The 19,769-nt window shown below is 37.1% G+C and overlaps 1 pseudogene; it reads left to right on the top strand.

Annotated features, from left to right (window-relative positions):
* The window catches only part of LOC105465814 (UV excision repair protein RAD23 homolog B pseudogene), a 110,619-nt pseudogene extending 92,403 nt beyond the window's left edge, over nucleotides 1-18,216 (top strand).
* Nucleotides 18,217-19,769: the final 1,553 nt, after the last annotated feature.

The following is a 19,769-nucleotide window of genomic DNA, read 5'->3' as shown; positions in this document are numbered from 1 at the left end:
CCTTGCATAGTGAGGTGAGTTCTGAGATCTGGTCATTTAAAGTGTGCAGCACCTTCCTGCCTCACTCTCTCTTGCTCCTGCTTTTGCTATGTGAGGTGTGAGATACTGCTGTGCCTTCCACCATGATTTGAAGCTCCCTGAGGCCTCCCCAGAAGGAGATGCTACCATGCTTCCTGTACACCCTGTAGAACTATGAGCCAATTAAACCTCGTTTCTTTATAAATTACCCAGTCTCACGTATTTCTTTATGGCAACGCAAGAACAGACTAATACTAATATGTTCAGTGAAACATTATTTGTCATTATAACGCCTCCACCCCCCAATGTCCATAAATAGGAGTTTAGCTGAATGATTTATAGTATATACTTATAATGAAGTATTATACAGCCATTGAAAAGCCTGAAATAGATTTTTGTGGGCTGAAACATAAAGCCTAGGATAGAATATTGATGAAAAATGAAATAACAAAAAGCAATATATAGTGTGATTCCACTTGCATGTGTGTCTTGCAGATGCATAGACAATTTGTGAGAGAACACGAGAGAGTGTTAAGAGTGGCAGCCTGTGGGGAGGGCTAATAGGAGTTCAGGGAGATACAGCGGGGCTGTAGAGGATGTTAATTATTTTTTGGCCATGCTCACTTATCATTCCTTGTCTTTATAAACAAATCCCCTTCTCACTCACATAGCATGCTTTGAAGAAGGTGCTTCATTACTTCAACTCCAGAGAGGGAAGATGAGACCCAAGCCTGGTAAAAAAGCCTACCCAATTTCACTAGCCACATTGACTCCTCAAGGGTGTTATTTATGAGTTGAAAGTTGGTCAATCCTGAGAGAGTTTTGGGACTGGTATGTGAGCCCCTGGGAATGTAGAAAACTCTTTTATTCTGAGTGTGAGTCTGGAGGATGTATGCTTGAACTGCTCCAACCTATGAATGTTATGAAAGAGGAAACAAAACAATGAGGAAGAAGCATAGCTGGTATGTCCAGAACAGATCTTTGGACATTTCAGTTACAAAAACAACAATAAATAAATATATAAATAAACAAACAAGCAGGCAATTTTTCCCTTTTTGGCAACTTTGAATTAGGACCTACCTAGATGAGTTCTTTTCCTTTAATTTAATATTATGTTCAGTTTGAATAAATGTATGTAGTTTTGTAGTAAAAAGTATTTTGTAAATAAGAATATTCTATCCACTTTGTGATTATACTTTTAAAAAGATGTACAAAAGAAAGCTTGGATATAGAAACTGAGATATTTCTAAATGTAATACAAGACAGCCATTAAAAAATAATGAGGTTGATTTATGTGTATTCATGTGGAAAGATACTCTAAAAGAATGAGAAAATATCAGGTTCCAGAAAATCACATAGAATACATTTTCATTTATATAAAAAAAAGATGTTTATATGTATATTACAATCCAAAAAGCTATACAGCAGATTAATCAGTTCCCAAGTATGGGATTATGAGTGGGGGACTTCACTTCCTATTTTATACACTAATGTATGTGAATATTTTATCCCCATTCTTAGGTGATAAAGACCTCAAGTATGAGTTTCATCTCATCTTTGAATTCTTCAGATCACCTGCTCATATTAGGTAACAAATATGTGTTTGTGGGGTGAATGAGTATGGAAAAAAGAAAATATAAAATTAATTAAGAGGAGGATTTTACCTCATAGAATAAGGAAAATCCAGCAGTTTTGTGTGTGTTAAAGGCAAATGTCAAATATTAGCAGATCCATAGGCTTTGAAAAAATAATCAGTTCACAAGACCCACATCCCCACCACAATTCTAGTTGGTCATTTGCAGCTAGAGTTACTCAGAGAATAAGAAACATTTTATGTTTTTGTCTTTTTACTGGAGATTTTTTTCATAGAGGTGGTAGTAGTTAGGATAAATCAGGGTTATGCTACAGTAGCCCAAATCTCAGTGGTTTCAAACAATGAAAGTGTATTTCTTATGTTTGAAACCACTGAGATTTCATGCCACATTTCCAAAGCAAAGTAGCAGTAGTACTGTTCATTCTAGTCACCCAAGAACTCAGTAGATGAAGTCTCTGTCTCAAAATGTGCACCCACAATCACACTGGAAAGGAAAAGTCATGGCAAATTCTACAGTGGTTCTTCAAATTGTCATCTGGAAGTGACATACACCCTTAGATTTCATTGGCCCATGGAAGTCACATGAACACATCTCACTTCAAGGAGGTAGGGAAGTGCCATCTTACCACATGCATTTCCGGAGGAATGATAGATGAGATTTACTTCCATGCAACATTACCTACATTTACATACTTTTCAACATTCCAATTTGGTGTCCCTTCCTTGAAGTCTATTTTAAAATGCTTGTATCATGACCACTTGCCCACAAATTACTTCCCAGAACACATGATTTTACCTATTAGCAGTGTGTTAACAATTTTGTTTAAAATAAAAATTATTTTGACTTGTTAATTGCCATTTTCAGCAAATACAAAGCAAACTGAAGCGCACTGCCATGTTCCCTAGGGTGAGTGGGAGGCTCAGTAAATACTAAGGGGTGAGAATATTTGCCTTGATTAAAATGACAAAGTAAATACTTATATTTGAAAATGTTGATCTGAGTAATAAGAGCTCTAATTTTTTTTTTAGTCATCATGCATGATATAAAATATGTAATTTATTGTTACATAAACTGCCCTAAATAGGCCAAATGTTGTCATCTTTACTGGCTAATTTGAACTCTAGCATATATAAACTTCCTGCTCGTTTTTGGTATTATCCTAACATTCTTTATTTTAAAAACATATTTTTTATTTGTTTTGTTTATAGCAGAGATGTTATTCTATGTATTTTCTGTTCAAGTTTCACTTATTTATAAATACAGTCATTTAAAGTTCCATTACCAAATCCACACGTTTAATAGAAATAAATTTGAAGCAACCTTGATAAACACAAATGAAAGTAAGAGAACACAGAGTATTATAGTTTCCAAGAATAAATTTTACATTGTGTATATCAATCAGAAATAACAGGCCATATTCAACCACCACAAAAATGACTAAGACTTTACTTGAATAGTCTGCGAATCTTTTGCAACGTTATTGAGTATAATTTTACTTAGTATAGCACCGAGGCACTAAGTGCTGTCTAGTGTTTCCATGCAGAAGCCCCTGTGATGTATCTTATGAGGAAAATGACAAACTTATGTGTGTAAAAAAGCCTCATTCATGTAACACGAATATCAGGCATGCGTTGTAGTGCTTTTGGCTTTGAGTTCCATATTAATGAATCAACTATATATATGTTAAATAATTGCAAGAAATATGTTTGGCATCATGGGAATGAGTAATTAAATTATGTCATTATAAAACAGAATATTATGATATTTGTTAAAAATTTAAATTATCAATAGTGGAAAAGAAAAAATGCGTAAGTTGTCTACTGGAACTATTTAGAACAATATGCATAGGAGGGAAATACAACAAATTATAAAGAGGATTATCTCTGTGTGCTGGGATTAGAGGGATTTTTATTATTTTGTATTATTCTCTTCCTTGTAAATTTACCATTTCAAGTATTTTAGGGCAATAAAATTTATTAGTTTTATAATTAGAAAAATTTATACTTTTTTTGTCTTAATACCAAGGTAATATATTGTGGGTCATTGGTTTTATCTGCACTAGGTCAGATGTTTGCTGAATTCAGTTCTGAGCTTTTGAACCAAAAGCAGATCTTCAGAACAAGAAAGAAGATAATAAAAAAGAAACACAAAGAAACTGAAGATGATTGGAGAAATACAAATCAAGATGATTAGACCTAGCAGAGGGCTGGCTGGATGGCATTTATGTTGACGATGGACTCCTACACAGAGAATGATCATGGTCTAGGACGTAATAGTGATGCAATCATCGTTTCTTAAATGAGTTTTTAAAACAAGTGAATGAATGACCAATTACATATCTTCCCTGAGCCAATAAAATATATTAAAAGTATAGGCCTGGGCACAGCGGCTCATGCCTGTAATCCAAGCACTTTGGGAGGCTGAGGTGGGCAGATCATGAGCTCAGGAGTTCAAGACCAGCCTGGCCAACATGGTGAAACCCCGTCTCTACTAAAAATACAAAAATTAGCTGGGCATGGTGGCGAGTGCCTGTAATCCCAGCTACTTGGGAGGCTGAGGCAGGAGAATTGCTTGGACCAGGGAATCAGAGGTTGCAGTGAGCCAAGGTCGCACCACTGCACTCCAGCCTGGTGACAGAGTGAGACTCCATCTCAAAAAACCAAACAAACAACAACAACAACAACAAAAATACCCAGAAAACAAACAAACAAAAAAATGAAAATCAGCTGGAGAATTGCTTGAATCCAGGAGGCGGAGGGTGAGTGAGCAGAGATCGCGCCATTGCACACCAGCTTGAGTAACAGAGCAAGACTCCGTCTAAAAAAAGTATAGAAAGAGTTTTATATTTGATAAAAATTTACATAAGTTCATTTAAAATATGGATGGTATTGTATTGGCTTTTTCCAGAAGGAGTTGGGGAAGAAATAGAAAGTGAAAGGATAAATCAGGGTGCTAAGTATGATATAACAAGGAATCTTATAGTCTTAAATTGGGAGGTTCCCTAAGGAATGGCCACAAAGACCCAACTCCAAGCAATAAGCTTTCTAAGCCTGGCAAACAGGACATATAACAATAGGTGACTGGTTTCCGAATTCTGGGGTATTCGTGTTTTAGAGAAAATTGTTTCACAAAGGTAACATCAACTATGCAAATTACTTCATCTAGTCTAGGGAAAGTCTGAGGTTAAATGATTATTTATAAGTTATTAACACACTTCCGGAGAGAAACAGCCTTAGTTAAATTCCTTTTATCTACCAATATCGAATTTAGAAAATACTGATTGTTCAATATAAGGTATCCATACATAACTATTTTTATGTAAAGGTATGTCAGCAATATTTGCATCTTCAAGGAGCACACTATCCACTACACACACACAACACTCACACACATGTACAGTCAAGCCTTATTTGTGGATTGCATATTTGGATTGCGTATTGCCTACTCACTGAAATTTACCTGTAACTCCAAAATCAGTACTTGTTGCACTTTCACTGCCATTTGAGGACATGCAGTTTCTTGCACCCAACCTCATCCCAGCTGAGGTTGGACAGGAAAAAACCCTGCCTACTTGTTCAGTTCTCGTTCCCTAAACAAGCATTCTTTTTATTGTCTATTTAGTGCCACATCTTTTTATTTTTGCATTTTTGTGCTTTTGGTGATTTCTCTGTTTTAAATGGCCCCAAGTATAGTGCTGAGGCACTGAAGTGCTATCTAGTGTTTCCAAGCAGAAGAAGTCTGTAATGTACCTTATGAAGAAAATGACATAAGCTTTATTTATCTAACATGAATATCAGGCATGAGTTACAGTGCTTTTGACTGTGAGTTCAATGTTATTGAATCAACTCTATGTATTAAATAGGATTTCCTTAAATAGAAACACACATAAAACAAAGTTATATGTTGATTACTTAATGAAAATGTGACCAAAGGTTCACAGGAACCCAGCTCTGTATTTCCCACAGGGAAATTAGTGAATGGCTTAGTATTCACTAATTCAGTGTTTATGGAGACTTTATAGAAAATAAGTACCAGAAAAAAAATATAATATATATTATAATTAATATAATAATGTATACACACACAAAAACACACATACACACAGCTATGATCTCTCATTTTAAATATATTCATAAAAATACTTGATATTAAATAGAAGTCTTTAATGATGTATATTTTTACACTATATATGTACCAATGTCAGGCTTATGTTCATTACTTTTATAAAAGCCGTTAACATTTCCACTGCAGAGGAATTCTCTCTAAACCATAAAACTATATCAAGTTGGCCGGGCACGGTGGCTCACGCATGTAATCCCAGCACTTTGGGAGGCTGAGACGGGTGGATCACGAGGTTAGGAGATCAAAACCATCCTGGCTAACACGGTGAAACCCCATCTCCACTAAAAATACAAAAAATTAGCCAGATGAGGTGGCGGGCACCCGTAGTCCCAGCTTCCCAGGAGGCTGAGGCAGGAGGATGGCATGGACCCAGGAGGCGGAGCTTGCAGTGAGCTGAGATCACGCAACTGCACTCCAGCCTGGGCAACAGAGCGAGACTCCGTCTCAAACAACAAAAACAAGAACAACAACAAAAAACTATATCAAGTTGTTGTTTTAGAGTCATAATTGAAAGCTTGCTTTTTCATTTTTTTTTTGTTTTTGTTTTTAAGCAGAACCAAAGACAAAAACTACATATGATTATCTCAATAGATGCAGAAAAGACCTTTGACAAAATTCAACAGCCCTTCATGCTAAAAACTCTCAATAAACTAGGTATTGATGGGACGTATCTCAAAATAATAGGAATTCTTTAGGACAAACCCACAGCGAATATCATACTGAGTGGGCAAAAACTGGAAGCATTCCCTTTGAAAACTGGCAGAAGAATGGCAATCATTAAAAGTCAGGAAACAACAGGTGCTGGAGAGGATGTGGAGAAATAGGAACACTTTAACACGGTTGGTGGGACTGTAAACTAGTTCAACCATATTGTGGAAGACAGTGTGGCAATTCCTCAAGGATCCAGAACTAGAAATACCATTTGACCCAGCCATTCCATTACTGGGTATATACCCAAGGGATTATAAATCATGCTGCTATAAAGACACATGCACACATGTGTTTATTGCAGCACTATCCACAATAGCAGAGACTTGGAACCAACCCAATGTCCATCAATGATAGACTGGATTAAGAAAATGTGGCACATATACACCATTGAATACTATGCAGCCATCAAAAAGGATGAGTTCATGTCCTTTGTAGGGACATGGATGAAGCTGGAAACCATTATTCTCAGCAAACTATTGCAAGGACAAAAACCAAACACTGCATGTTCTCACTCATTGGTGGGAATAGGACAACGAGAACACTTGGACACAGGAAGGGGAACATCACACACCGGGGTCTGTCATGGGGTGAGGGGACGGGGGAGGGATAGCATTAGGAGATATACCTGATGTAAATGATGAGTTAATGGGTGCAGCACACCAACATGGCACATGTATACATATGTAACAAACTTGCACATTGTGCACGTGTACCCTAGAACTTAAAGTATAATAATTAAAAAAAAGAAAACAAAAACTATATCAAGTTGTTGTTTTAGAGTCTTAATTGAAATCTTTTTTTTTTTTTTTTTTCTTAAATAGAGTCTCCCTCTCTTTCCCAGGCCGGAGTGCAATGGTGCAATTTTGGTTCACTACGACTTCGGCCTCCTGGGTTAAGTGATTCTCCTGCCTCAGCTTCCCGAGTAGCTGGGATTACAGGCACACGCCACTGGGCTCGGCTAATTTTTATATTTTTAGTAGAGATGGGGTTTCACCATGTTGGCTAGGCTAGTCGCAAACTCCTGACCTCAAGGGATCTGCCTGCCTTGGCCTCCCAAAGTGCTGGGATTACAGAAATATTCTTTTATTACACATTTTTCTAATATATATGTCATGATCACTACCAAATACACATGAAACTCAAAGATGGACAGTTTTTTTTAAGCAAGGACATCTGAATAGGTGGAAACATGTTGTTATGATGTGGGTGAATTTTCACACAGAAAATACAAATATGCAGAAGTCAAATGTATTTTTAGTAAACAATTTGAATTTCCATCCTTACCTACAAACTGCTTGTTGGGCAACAGCTTAATATTGCTATTCTTAAGTAAATTCAGTCACTTCAGGACATAAACTTGGTAGATTTAGAATTTAAGCTTTGTCAACTTAAGGAAAGCATAGTTTTATTCTTCTTTTGCTCTCTAAGATTATATCTAAGTTCTGTGAGGACATGGCATCAGTCTGAAGGCGGATTTTTGTTCTCTGTAATATTGTCACACCCCAAGTCATTAATCAGATCACTACTTCTCCATATTTTTGTGCTGCTGTTCACTACTAACATTTGTAGTCCAACCGTGATCTCTGGCTGCATCCTTATCCTGTGCATCCTTATCTTCTAAATCCTACAGTCCTTTTGGTTTTGTTGTGCCCTTTCAGCTCTTGGGTACAGAAAGCCTTGGCTATTTTCTTTGCCCCAGGCTCGACTATATGGGCCTCATCAAGCTGCTATGCAAACGCATTTGCAGATCAGTTCTTGTTATTCTGTAAGGCCTAAGTGTCCCTGAATTCTGCTCTAGTTATGCAGACACTAGCCTGCCATGACGTCTATAAGAAATAGATTGGCATAAATAACAAAGAATGATAATACCAAGTGTCAGTAAAGATGTGAAATAACTAGAATTCTCACACTTTCCTGGTGGGAATGCAAAATGACTCAGCCCCATTGGAAACATTTTGGCAGTTTCTTATTAAAATAACTATACATTTATTATACAACTCATCATTTGCATATCTAAGGATTATTCCAAGAGAAATGAAAAGTTATCTAACGAGGCCACAGACCCGCCCCCCACCAACCAGCAGCCAGCACCCGGCGCAGGCCCCGCAGCCGAGCTACGCAGTGGCCCCATGCAGGTCACCCTGAAGACCCTCCAGCCGCAGAGCTTCAAGATAGACATTGACCCGGAGGAGACAGTGAAAGCACTGAAAGAGAAGATAGAATCTGAAAAGGCGAAAGATGCCTCTCCGGTAGCAGGTCAAAAATTAATTTATGCAGGCGAAATCCTCAATGATGATGCTTCTCTCAAAGAATATAAAATTGATGAGAAAATCTTTGTGGTGGTTATGGTTATGGTGACCAAACCCAAAGCAGTGTCAACACCAGCACCAGCTACAACTCAGCAGTCAGCTCCTGCCAGCACTACAGCAGTTAACTTCCTCCACAGCAACAACTGTGGCTCAGGCTCCAACCCCTGTCCTTGCTTTGGCTCCCACTTTCACACCCGCATTTATCACTCCAGTATCAGTGACAGTGTCTTCTGAACCTGCACCTGCTAGTGCAACTAAACAAAAGAAAGCTGCAGAAAAGCCAGCAGAGACACCAGTGGCTACTAGGCCGACATCAACTGATTGTACATTGTGAGATTCTTCTTGGTCAAACCTTTTCGAAGATGCAACGAGTGCACTTGTGACAGGTCAGCCTTATGAGAATATGGTAACTGAGATCACGCCAATGGGCTATGAATGAGAGGAAGTAATTGCAGCCCCGAGAGCCAGTTTCAAGAACCTTGACAGGGCAGTGGAGTGTCTTGTAATGGGAATCCCTGGAGTTAAAATCAGGTTGTGGTTGACCCCCACCAAGCAGCTAGTACTGGGGTTCCTCAGTCTTCAACACTGGCTGCAGTTGCAGCAACTACGACAGCAACGACAACAACAAGTTCTGGAACATCCCCTTGAATTTTTATGGAATCAGCCTCAGTTTCAACAGATGAGACAAATTATTCAACAGAATACTTCCCTACTTCCAGCGTTACTACAGTAGATAGGTGGAGAGAATCCTCAATTACTTCAGCAAATTAGCCAACACAAGGAGCATTTTATTCAGATGTCAAATGAACCAGTCTGAGAAGCTGATGGTCGAGGAGGAGGAGGTGGAGGTGGCAGTGGAGGAATTGCAGAACCTGGAAATGGTCCTATGAACTACATTCAAGTAACACCTCAGGAAAAAGAAGCTATAGAAAGGTAGGAATTCCTGAAGGACTTGTGATACAAGCATATTTTGCTTGTGAGAAGAATAAGAATTTGGCTGCCGATTTTCTTCTACAGCAGACCTTTGATGAAGATTGAAAGGGAGTTTTTTATATCTCACACTTCGCACCAGTGCATTACACCCAACTTGTTCACTGATGTATCCATGCTGAGAAGAGTGAATTACACCAAGAGAAAAGGTGTAATATGTCAGACACACAAAAAAATAGCCTATATAGGGGCATGGAGATTTGCTAATTCATTCAAGGAATATTTAGTGAACCACTATCGTGTGCTAAGTACTGTTGTGGGAGCAGAAGACTGAAGATGACTAAGAAAATAATCCCTGTCATAAATTTTATATGCTAATGGAGGAGGCAGATAAATTTTAAAAATACCCGCTTAATTTAGAATTGTGCTGAAAATAGAGAAATAAAGGTAGTAAAGAGAAAATAAAGCAGAGTATTGGCCATAGAAAGTGATGGGGGAGGTGGGTGTTCTATTTTATGTAAGATTGTCACAGAAGGAATCTGAAGGAAGTTAAAGAGTGAGCCATGTGCATCCGGAGGGGAAGAGCTTTTAAGGCAGAGAGAACAGCCTGTGACAAAGCCATGATTGAGGGCTTGCATGGCATGCTCAAGGAGAAGTAGGGAGGCCTGTGTGGCTGGAGAAGAGTGAGCAAAAGGGACAGAGGGGAGATGAAATATGATGTTCGTGGTGGTAGATGGTGAATCATTGTAAAGAATTTGGATGATACTTAAGAGAAATGAGAAAACATTGGATAAGAAACATGATATGACTGCCATTTAAAAATATTGCTCTGGGCTGGGCATGGTGGCTCACACCTGTAATCCCAGAAATTTGGAAGGCCAAGGCCTTGAACTCCTGGCCTCATGATATCCTTCTGCTTCAGCCTCTGAAAGTTCTGGGATTACAGGTGTGGACCACCATGCCTGGCTTCGGACAACTCTTCTATGTTGACATTTGTGTAGTTCTTCGGCCATCATTGGGGCTTTAAAGTCATAATTAGTACACTGTACAACTGGAAATAATGATTTTGGAGTTTCCAGCAAATGGTTGAGAGTGCTGAAAATCTGGGAAAAACCAGAAGGGGAAAAATAGAGGTAAGGTTGAAATCTGGAAAACACCAGTATTTGAGAGCCAGGCAGAGCAGGAAGAGTTCATGAAGGAGATTAAGATGGAATGGTCAGAAAGAGAAGAGAAGAATCACAGGGAGAGTGGCAATATGTACTACAAAGTCCAATGAAAGCTGATCCCTCTCTGCTTTCCTAGGACCTTCTATCACTCCCTCTCTAGATCATTCAGACTAAGAAACACTGGTCTCCTTGACAAAAAGCATGACTGATCCTATGTCTGAGCCTTTGCATTTGCAGTTCCCTTTTGTGTTCAGATCATTACAAGATGATCATTATATGATTCATTATAATCCTTCAAGTCTCAGCTCACAAGACATCTCTTCAGAGTAGCCTTTCCTGATATCCCTAAATTAAAATAGGCTTTACATATTATCCTGCTATAGTATAGCATTTTATTTTACTCTCTTCCTAGCACCAGTCACAATCTGAACTTGTTTAATTCATGTATTCTTTTTTAAAAATTAAATTTCTGCACTGGATTGTAGACTCAATGCGAGCCAAAACTTTGTCTTTCTTCTTTACATAATTTTTCTCAGGGCCTAGGACCTTACATCCCACATAGTGGGTGGTCAGTAATTATTTACTGAATGTTTCAAGTCAAGGAGCAAAGTGCAAAGAGAGCTATAAGAAGAATAAATGGAAACAATATCAATACAGGAGAAAAGTCTAACGAAATTAAGAGGTTTCCATTGAATTTGACACAGTCCCTGTCCTCAAACAGCTTTGGTTGATGGCAGTAAGCATAGATCCTGGAAATATACAAGGCATTTCAAAGCAGCATACTGCAATATGATGTAAATATTACGCAAGTGTGGAGGTAGCAAATGAGTGACATTATAAATGCTTTTTAATTTACTTCCAGCACAATAGCTCAGAGGTTTACTCTGCTCTGGTCTTAAGTCATCCACTCATTGCTCTGGGAGTAAGGAAAATGGCACTATTACTGAGCCTTGTTTGAAGCCATGCCATTGGTGCCTGTTGGCTTGCAAATATTTCAGTCCTGTCTTTGTTTTTAAGAGGGTGAAGTGCAACAGTTTCAGATTTTATTACTCTAAGGTTTGTGTTGGCTATTGATCATATTTGTCAGTTGTAAAATTTTGATCAGCTTCATTTTAGAAAGAGATCACTCGCAGAAATTTGTGATCATCAATATGAAAGAAAAGTTTTTGCATTAGAAACAGTCACTTGAACATTATTATTCATCTGAATAATAGATTTTGATTACCTATACCTGTCAGGTTTTTTTGTTTGTTTGTTTGTTTGTTTGTTTGTTTTGAGACTGAGTCTCGCTCTGTCGCCCAGGCTGGAGTGCTGTGGCCGGATCTCAGCTCACTGCAAGCTCCGCCTCCCGGGTTCCCGCCATTCTCCTGCCTCAGCCTCCTGAGTAGCTGGGACTACAGGCGCCCGCCACCTCGCCCGGCTAGTTTTTTGTATTTTTTAGTAGAGACGGAGTTTCACCGTGTTAGCCCGGATGGTCTCGATCTCCTGACCTCGTGATCTGCCCGTCTCGGCCTCCCAAAGTGCTGGGATTACAGGCTTGAGCCACCGCGCCCGGCCTACCTGTCAGTTTTTTATAGAGCTTAACAGATATACCATCTGTCTTTATAAATGATTTAATGTTAAGATTTTGCATATGGTTGACTCTGCATGGGCAGAGGTGGCAGTAGGCAAATCTGGTCTTCAATGTCTTTTGCCCTTATAGGTGTCTTTGAAGACATCCATTGCCTTATCCACAGTGATCTCTGTTCACAATGGCTGTGACGTTGTCCCATCTGGACTGCAGCTATTAGTCCACTTGAGTCACCATGGAGATATGCCTTATTCCAGTAAGCACAATCACTTTGGGTTCAGTGGTTCTCTTGCTATGTCTGAGCCACACTTAACAAAAGTCAATTTTGTTTTCCTCTGCCACCCTGAGAAGAGGGAAGTTCTGATATTGTCGAAGGCTCTATCTGCCTAAATGCACATAGCAGTCGTTTTTTTTCTCTTAGGTTTTGCCTCCTTTGGTTCAACCTAGATTCCATAAACTTCTCAGGCAATTGGCCCTTGCCTTGAACTTGGCCTAGAAGCATGGACAATGCCCCTCCCTTGGAGACACACCGAGGTCTAGGTTTGCGTTGCTTTTTTTTTTGGCTTTGACTTCTATCAACATGCAGGGAATACTATTTTCTAAAGTGGCCATGGAAACCTAGGGAAAGCTGTGCACTTCATCATATTTTATCCTAAATTGTTTGCTATATTATGAATCTTATATAGAAGACTCCTTTCTACTCTTTTGCCTCATTGTTTAGACTTCTGAATTCAAAACCCAAGAAATGATTACTTTTTTTCTGTTTTATGTTGTCAAATCCCTTTTCTGAAACAATCAGATGAGAACAGCTTAGCTGACTAAGCAGAGAGTAAACCAAAGACATGGTAAGAGACCATTCTGGGTGTGCGGGTGGGGATCGCATTGGCTAGCATTTTAACCTTATTATTCCATCTCTCAATTAAATGTCAACTTTTTATTTAAAAATAAGAGTTATAAGTAGCCAAATCATGTAATTTCCATTTCAGTGCCTCATGTTCTCCTATCCATGCATTAACAGAAAGGTTAATAAGAATTGAAAAGGAAAATTAAGGAAGTAAGGCAGCAGAATAGACACTAGGGAACGTTTAATTATTGGATTTTCTCTGATTCCATTACTGAGATATTCTTTGTGTTCTTGGTACGTATTTGCAGTACTAATCTAATCTACCCCTCCCCTTCCCCACAAGAAGAAGTGATGAAGGAGTACGTAAAGTAAATAAGGACCCATATTTGGTAAATTTCGTTCCTAGTCTTTCCAGGTACCTCTCCCTGCTCCAGAGTCTGAAATCTTAACCCTCAATGCATACACATACACACACATACACAGATAAATGTACACATAAACACAGATGCACATATGCTTGGGAGTCATTTTGATTAAGAGACTACTCTTTTGGAGTACAAAAGCTAGTCTTCATCCAATAGTAGTTTGTTTTCAAAAAAGTCTGGATTTGGAGGTTTAAGGGAAAAAGAAAACAAGAAGAAAAAGAAGAAAGAAATGGATTTTGTCAACGTGAATCCAATTCTACATTCCTGTGGTCATTGTTTCACTTCCTCCTGTATCTTTAACACAAGAACTAGATTATACTACACTTGGAAAACTTTGGAAACTGAACTGTAAACAGTATAGAGAATTGATAGAGAGTTAGAAAATGAAGAAAAGTTAAAGGATACCAATTAGAGAATGATGAAAAATTGTAGAATGATGGAGAACTGGAGAATTATGAAAAGTTGTTAGGATTTATTTTTTAGAAGGTGATCTGTTTCTACATGGAAGTGCTGGAATTTGTGGTAGAGTTGGGAAAACACCCCCCAATCCTACAGATCCAGTGTTTAAACACCAATCTCTGAAATTTAAGTTGGTAGCCCTTGAGAGTCATGGAAGAAATTGAGCTATTAGAGTAAATTGGTAATTACCATGCTACCTATTCAGACCTTAATACTGAGGTATTGTTTTTATTATTATGTTATGGCATGTTGCTTTATAATGCCCTTAAATCATCTCTACCATCAGTGTTTTATGTCTTTAACTGTAAGCTCCTTGAGGGCAGTGGTTGTACTATTTATTTCTTAGGATTCTTCTACAATGTTTCATGTTTGGCTCACATAAAACACTTGAAGCATGTTAATTAATATTCCTTTAGAGTGAAACTTATGAGCTTTCTTCTCTCCAAGTTATTTCAAATATACTTACTATGTCTTTCTGACTAGTTTGTAAACTTACTGGAGGCGGGGACAAAGCCTTCCACTTAGTTTCATTTTCTCATGCCTAGAAGAGTGATAGATACGGATGGGCTCATTAAATACTTGTTGATGGATTGAATGACTGACTAGAAATTTGCTTGAGGTTCTAGTTCTGGGAAATTAAAGCCTTAATTTGTCTGAACAAACAATCAAATAAACAAAGAAAAATAGAATAGTAAAGTATCTCTAGATGTCCTATTAGTTCTGATAATTTCACTAATACAGGATCTTATATTTATTAGAACTTGTTTGGTTTCTGATAGCAGAATTTCTATTCAAAATTGCTTTCCTCAAATAAATGAATGAATGAACAAATGTAACAAAATTAAATTTACCCGGTTACATAACTGACAAGCCTATGAGCACAAGACCAGTTTCATCTGTCTTCTTTGCTAGTCTCTGCTTTTCTCCTCATTGCCTTTTTAGTAACACAGACTTTTCTCTCATTTGTGGCTCAGGTTTCCTTCTTACTACGCTAGAAAGTATCAGGGCTGACTTCTGATCACTCCCATGGCTTGACTCAGATCATCTTCATGGGTTTGAATCACTATTCTGGCCAAAGGGTTGTAATATTGGCATTATCCAGGTCTGAGTCACATGTTCATCTCAGAATCAGATGGTATGTTCAATTAGACTCAGACTGACATTGGGGAAGGGATATTTCCCCATTACAAAATTGAGGTATTGTTTTCAAAAGAAGGAGAATGGATGTTGTATAGGCAAAAGCCACAGCTATCTCAGAGATTCTCTTTTTAGTTTTTCCCAAAATGGAGTCAATGGTTAAACTGTTGTACTAAAAATATTTTCTTATGTAATAATTCATTTCTTCATTTTATGTTCATCAGCTGTCTTTCACAATACACTATTGATCCAATATAACTACAGATCAACTATCTGTTGATATTGGAACCTGGATATTGTACATTGCATGTATAATTCTCTTGGACTTTCTGATAAATTGGAAATAGCTTTGGGCCCTTCAATCTTGTCCCTACTTTCTCTATCATCTTAGAAGCCTGGGCTGGAAAAAGCTACTAACGTTTGCTTTAATATAGTGTTTTTTAAACCTAACTATGCATCAGAATCACCAGCTGTTATTAGAAAATACTGATATCCAGGCTCCATGCCCAGAGGTTCTTATTTCATTAACCTGTAGAAAGAATCAGACATTTGAATATTTTTGAAAACACTCTAGTGAGTCTCATATGCAGACATGGTTGGGAACCTCTGTAAGACTTGCTCCCTTTGCAGTGACTTTAAGGGGCTCTGTGAATCAGGAAATACAAACAATGAACACAATTATACCTAACATAGTTTCAGTCTGCAACTATTGACAGCTGCGCAGTTCCCTCCAGGTGTACATTTCCCCCTGTCCATCACACCTTTGCAAAACCCAGCAAACAACTGTAATCACAACAGAGAAGTTCATGGAAAGGTTGACACCAAAGATGTGTTTTTCCTTTTGCTCATGTGCTAATTTTCTTTTCACATTTATAACCACTGAGTGGTTTATATTTTTGGCCGGGTTGTGCTTCTGAGTTAATATGCATTGTGAGTGCCAGTTAAGCAAAGTTTTCCCAAGAATTTACCATTGTTTGTGGTTTAGAGTTCACTCATAATGGCTTAAAGAGTCTACCTGGAGTTTTGATCTTGCATTTTTTGCTTTTGCTACAGAATGCTACTATTTTTTCTTAATTAATTAAATATCTTTCTTTAGGAACGTACAGGGTGTACCATGAACAATTCTGACATATGATTTAATCTATGTGTGACTACATTTTAAATAAATTTGGGAAGGATCAAACAATGAAGCGGAGCCCATCAATATTGGTACTGAAAATGAGACAGTAAGTTGATACAGAGTAAAATCTACAGAAAATTTAGGAAACCACAGAATGCATGCGATATCTAAGCTTAGATATCACATGTTATGTTTAATTATCTCCCAAATCATTAAAATATTGTGAGAATTTAATTATTCTGGAATTTAAAAATACATATTAAATTGTTTTCCTCTCAGTTGTACTTCAAATCATTATTTTAGGTTTGGAAAATCACAATAACACAAAAATAGAGCAAATAAGGCGTGTAGAGAAGTAAAATTCAAGAGTGATTCTCTGTTTTCACTTCAAAGAGATCATTGTGCTGTTATAGATTGTGAGAGGATTACAGGAAATTAAAGTTCTAGAGTAAATAAAACCATGTTTGAATTTTCCCAATGTCACAGTTCAAACCCCACAACCTAGCACAGTTGACATTCTAATTGAGTCTATAAATTGAGTCAGCTTTTGGAATTGATGTATAAACTGAAAGATAACTCATGAATTGCTAATTGTGTTTGATTTGAATTTTATTACTTTTGACCAAAGGCATTATAAGATTTACATGGTAAGAAGGAGATACAGTATGGCCTCCAAAATGATTTATGAAAATTAAAATAGAACAAAGATAATGAGGTATTGAATGTATTAATTGGTAGTTATAGAGATGATATCTTAAAATAACTTACCAGGCCAATAACAATTGTGTCTTTCCTGATGTAGAGACCATTTGATATTTAGCTAGGTTATACACAATAATCTAGCCATGGAAATTAGCAAAATCTGAAGGTATAATGAGAAAAGGACTAAATATGAACATTAATTAAACCTCAGGCCCTGACTTAAAGGAATAATTCTTCACTTGTTTAAGATACCAATGTGAGATGAATCATTCCACTAAAAATACACACCGTCTGAGAGTTCCAGTTGCTCCACATAGTCACTAGCATTTGGTATTATCAATCTTTGTAATTGTAGACATTTTAGTAGAAGTGTAATGATATTTCATCATCGTTCTAATTTGCGTTTTCCTGATGACTAATGATATTGAGCATTTATTCATATGCATGTTTATCTTCTTTGAAGAAATATCTGTTCAAATCTTTTGCCTTGTTTTTATTGGATGTTTGAGTTCTTACCATTGACTCGTAAAAGTTATTTATGTATTCAAATGCAAATTCTTTTTCACATACATGTATTGTAAATATTTTCTGCCAGTCTGCTGCTTGTCTTTTTGTTTCCTTAGTGCTGTCTTTAGAAGGACAGAAATTTTTAACTTTGATGATGTCCTATATATAAATTTTTTCTTTTATGGCTTGTGCTTTTTGCATCCCCTCTAAAAAATTTTCGCCTATTCTAAGGTTGAAAAGATTTTCGCTTGTGAAAGTTTTTTTTTTTTTTTTTTAATTTAAACCTTAAGTTAAATATGCACTTACCATACAGCATAGGAATTCCACTGGTAGAATGCAAGGCAGACCTCTTGGGTCCTTTCATTCTTTTAGCTTTTAGCACCAAAGAGGATGCAGAGGCATAAGAATTATACAACGGTCTTTGGGGACTTGGAGGAAAGAGTGGGTGTGGTGGGGGGGGGTGAGGAATAAAATACAACATATATGGTGCAGTGTATATTGCTTGGGTATCTCACAAGTCACCACTAAAGAACTTACTCATGTAACCAAATACCACCTGTACCCCAATAGCTTATGGAAAAATAAAATAAAAAAAAAGAAATGAAAACATATGTCCACAGAATGATTTGAACACAAATGTCCAAAACATCTTTCCAAATGAAAACAACCTAAATGACCATGAACAAATGAATAGATCAACATATATGGTACATACACACAATGTGGCATATGCATACACATCAATACAAAGGAACAAACTACTGATACATGCAACAAGGTGGATTGACCTCAAAACATGATGCCGAGTGAATGGGGCCAGAGAGAAAAGAATAAAAACTGTACAATTCCACTTACATAAAATTCTAGAACAGGAACAGTGAGTAATCATAGTAATAGAAAACAGATCAGTTGTTTCCTGTTCAAGAAGTGGGGGAAGATTTGACTGGGAAGGGGCATAAAGAAACTTTTGGGAATGATGGACATGTCCTCTATCTCGATTGTGGTGTGGTTACATGGGTATGTACAATTGTCGAAATTCATCAAACTGTCCACATTTTGATGCACTTTAACATATGTAAAAACTGGGAAAATTTGATTAAAATGTTATTAAAAATACTACAGGGTTTGCCAGTAATGGGGTACTTGTCATTATTGGTAGAATTTCAAGCTCTTAAATCTCCAAATTCCTACATTATTATTTTTTAAAATAAGATATTTTTCTCAAAGGAAATTTAAAAAATACAGAAAAATTAAAATAATAAAAAAATCACTCCTGTATCAACACTGAAACCCAAGTTTTTCTCTATGCATTGTATTTTTCTTTTTACAGCTTTAATCACATTATTTATATAATATTGTAGTCTACTTTCTTCATTTAACATTGTATTTTAAGGATTTTTCCAAAGAATGAAATTCTTATGGTTTGTGCACAGTTTTTACTATGTGATTTTAACTCTACACAATATTCAGAGAATACCATAAATTATTCACAATTATCTCCTACTTTTGAACACTTTTCTTTCTTGTTTGCTCTTGTATTTTTCCCCTATCTAATGCTGTGTTGATTAGCATACAACGTTTTCCACACTGAGGATTATTTACTTAGGATACATTCCCAAACACCTTGATCAAAGGGTAATACAGTCAACATTATTACTTGTAACAAAAAGATTAAAACTGCTTCTTCTGCGTGGCTTTTCTGTTAGTTTTCTATTCTAGGAAATCTTTCATTCTTTTAGCTTTCCAATTAATTATTGTTTTTTTGAGGCAGGGAGCAAAAGAGAAAGAGGATTTTCACCTACTCTCTGAATGTACTGCATTGCCTGAATTAGCCTCATCTATCTGTCAAAGTGCCCAGAAACCATGATGATAGGAGCTGTGGAAATAGATATCTAGCATATGGGAACCTGCTTATAATTTCTTGCTCACAGCATTTATCCCACATACAGCATTTATCTTTAAAAGAGCAAGACTAATGAACCCGTATGTATTGTTTTCTACTTATAGCACATCCTCATTTGAAATACATCCCATGAAAAATAAAACTCTGCTAATGAGTAAGGAATTGCAATGTTTTATAGTGAGTAGTGTCATAATACCTTGGTGTAATTCTTGCTTTTGCCACTGACCTTATTGAGTTTTGAATTTTTTTTT

The sequence above is a fragment of the Macaca nemestrina genome, chromosome 2 (assembly GCF_043159975.1).
Source record: "Macaca nemestrina isolate mMacNem1 chromosome 2, mMacNem.hap1, whole genome shotgun sequence".
Taxonomy (NCBI): domain Eukaryota; kingdom Metazoa; phylum Chordata; class Mammalia; order Primates; family Cercopithecidae; genus Macaca; species Macaca nemestrina.
This window is presented reverse-complemented; position numbering and strand designations above follow the sequence as displayed.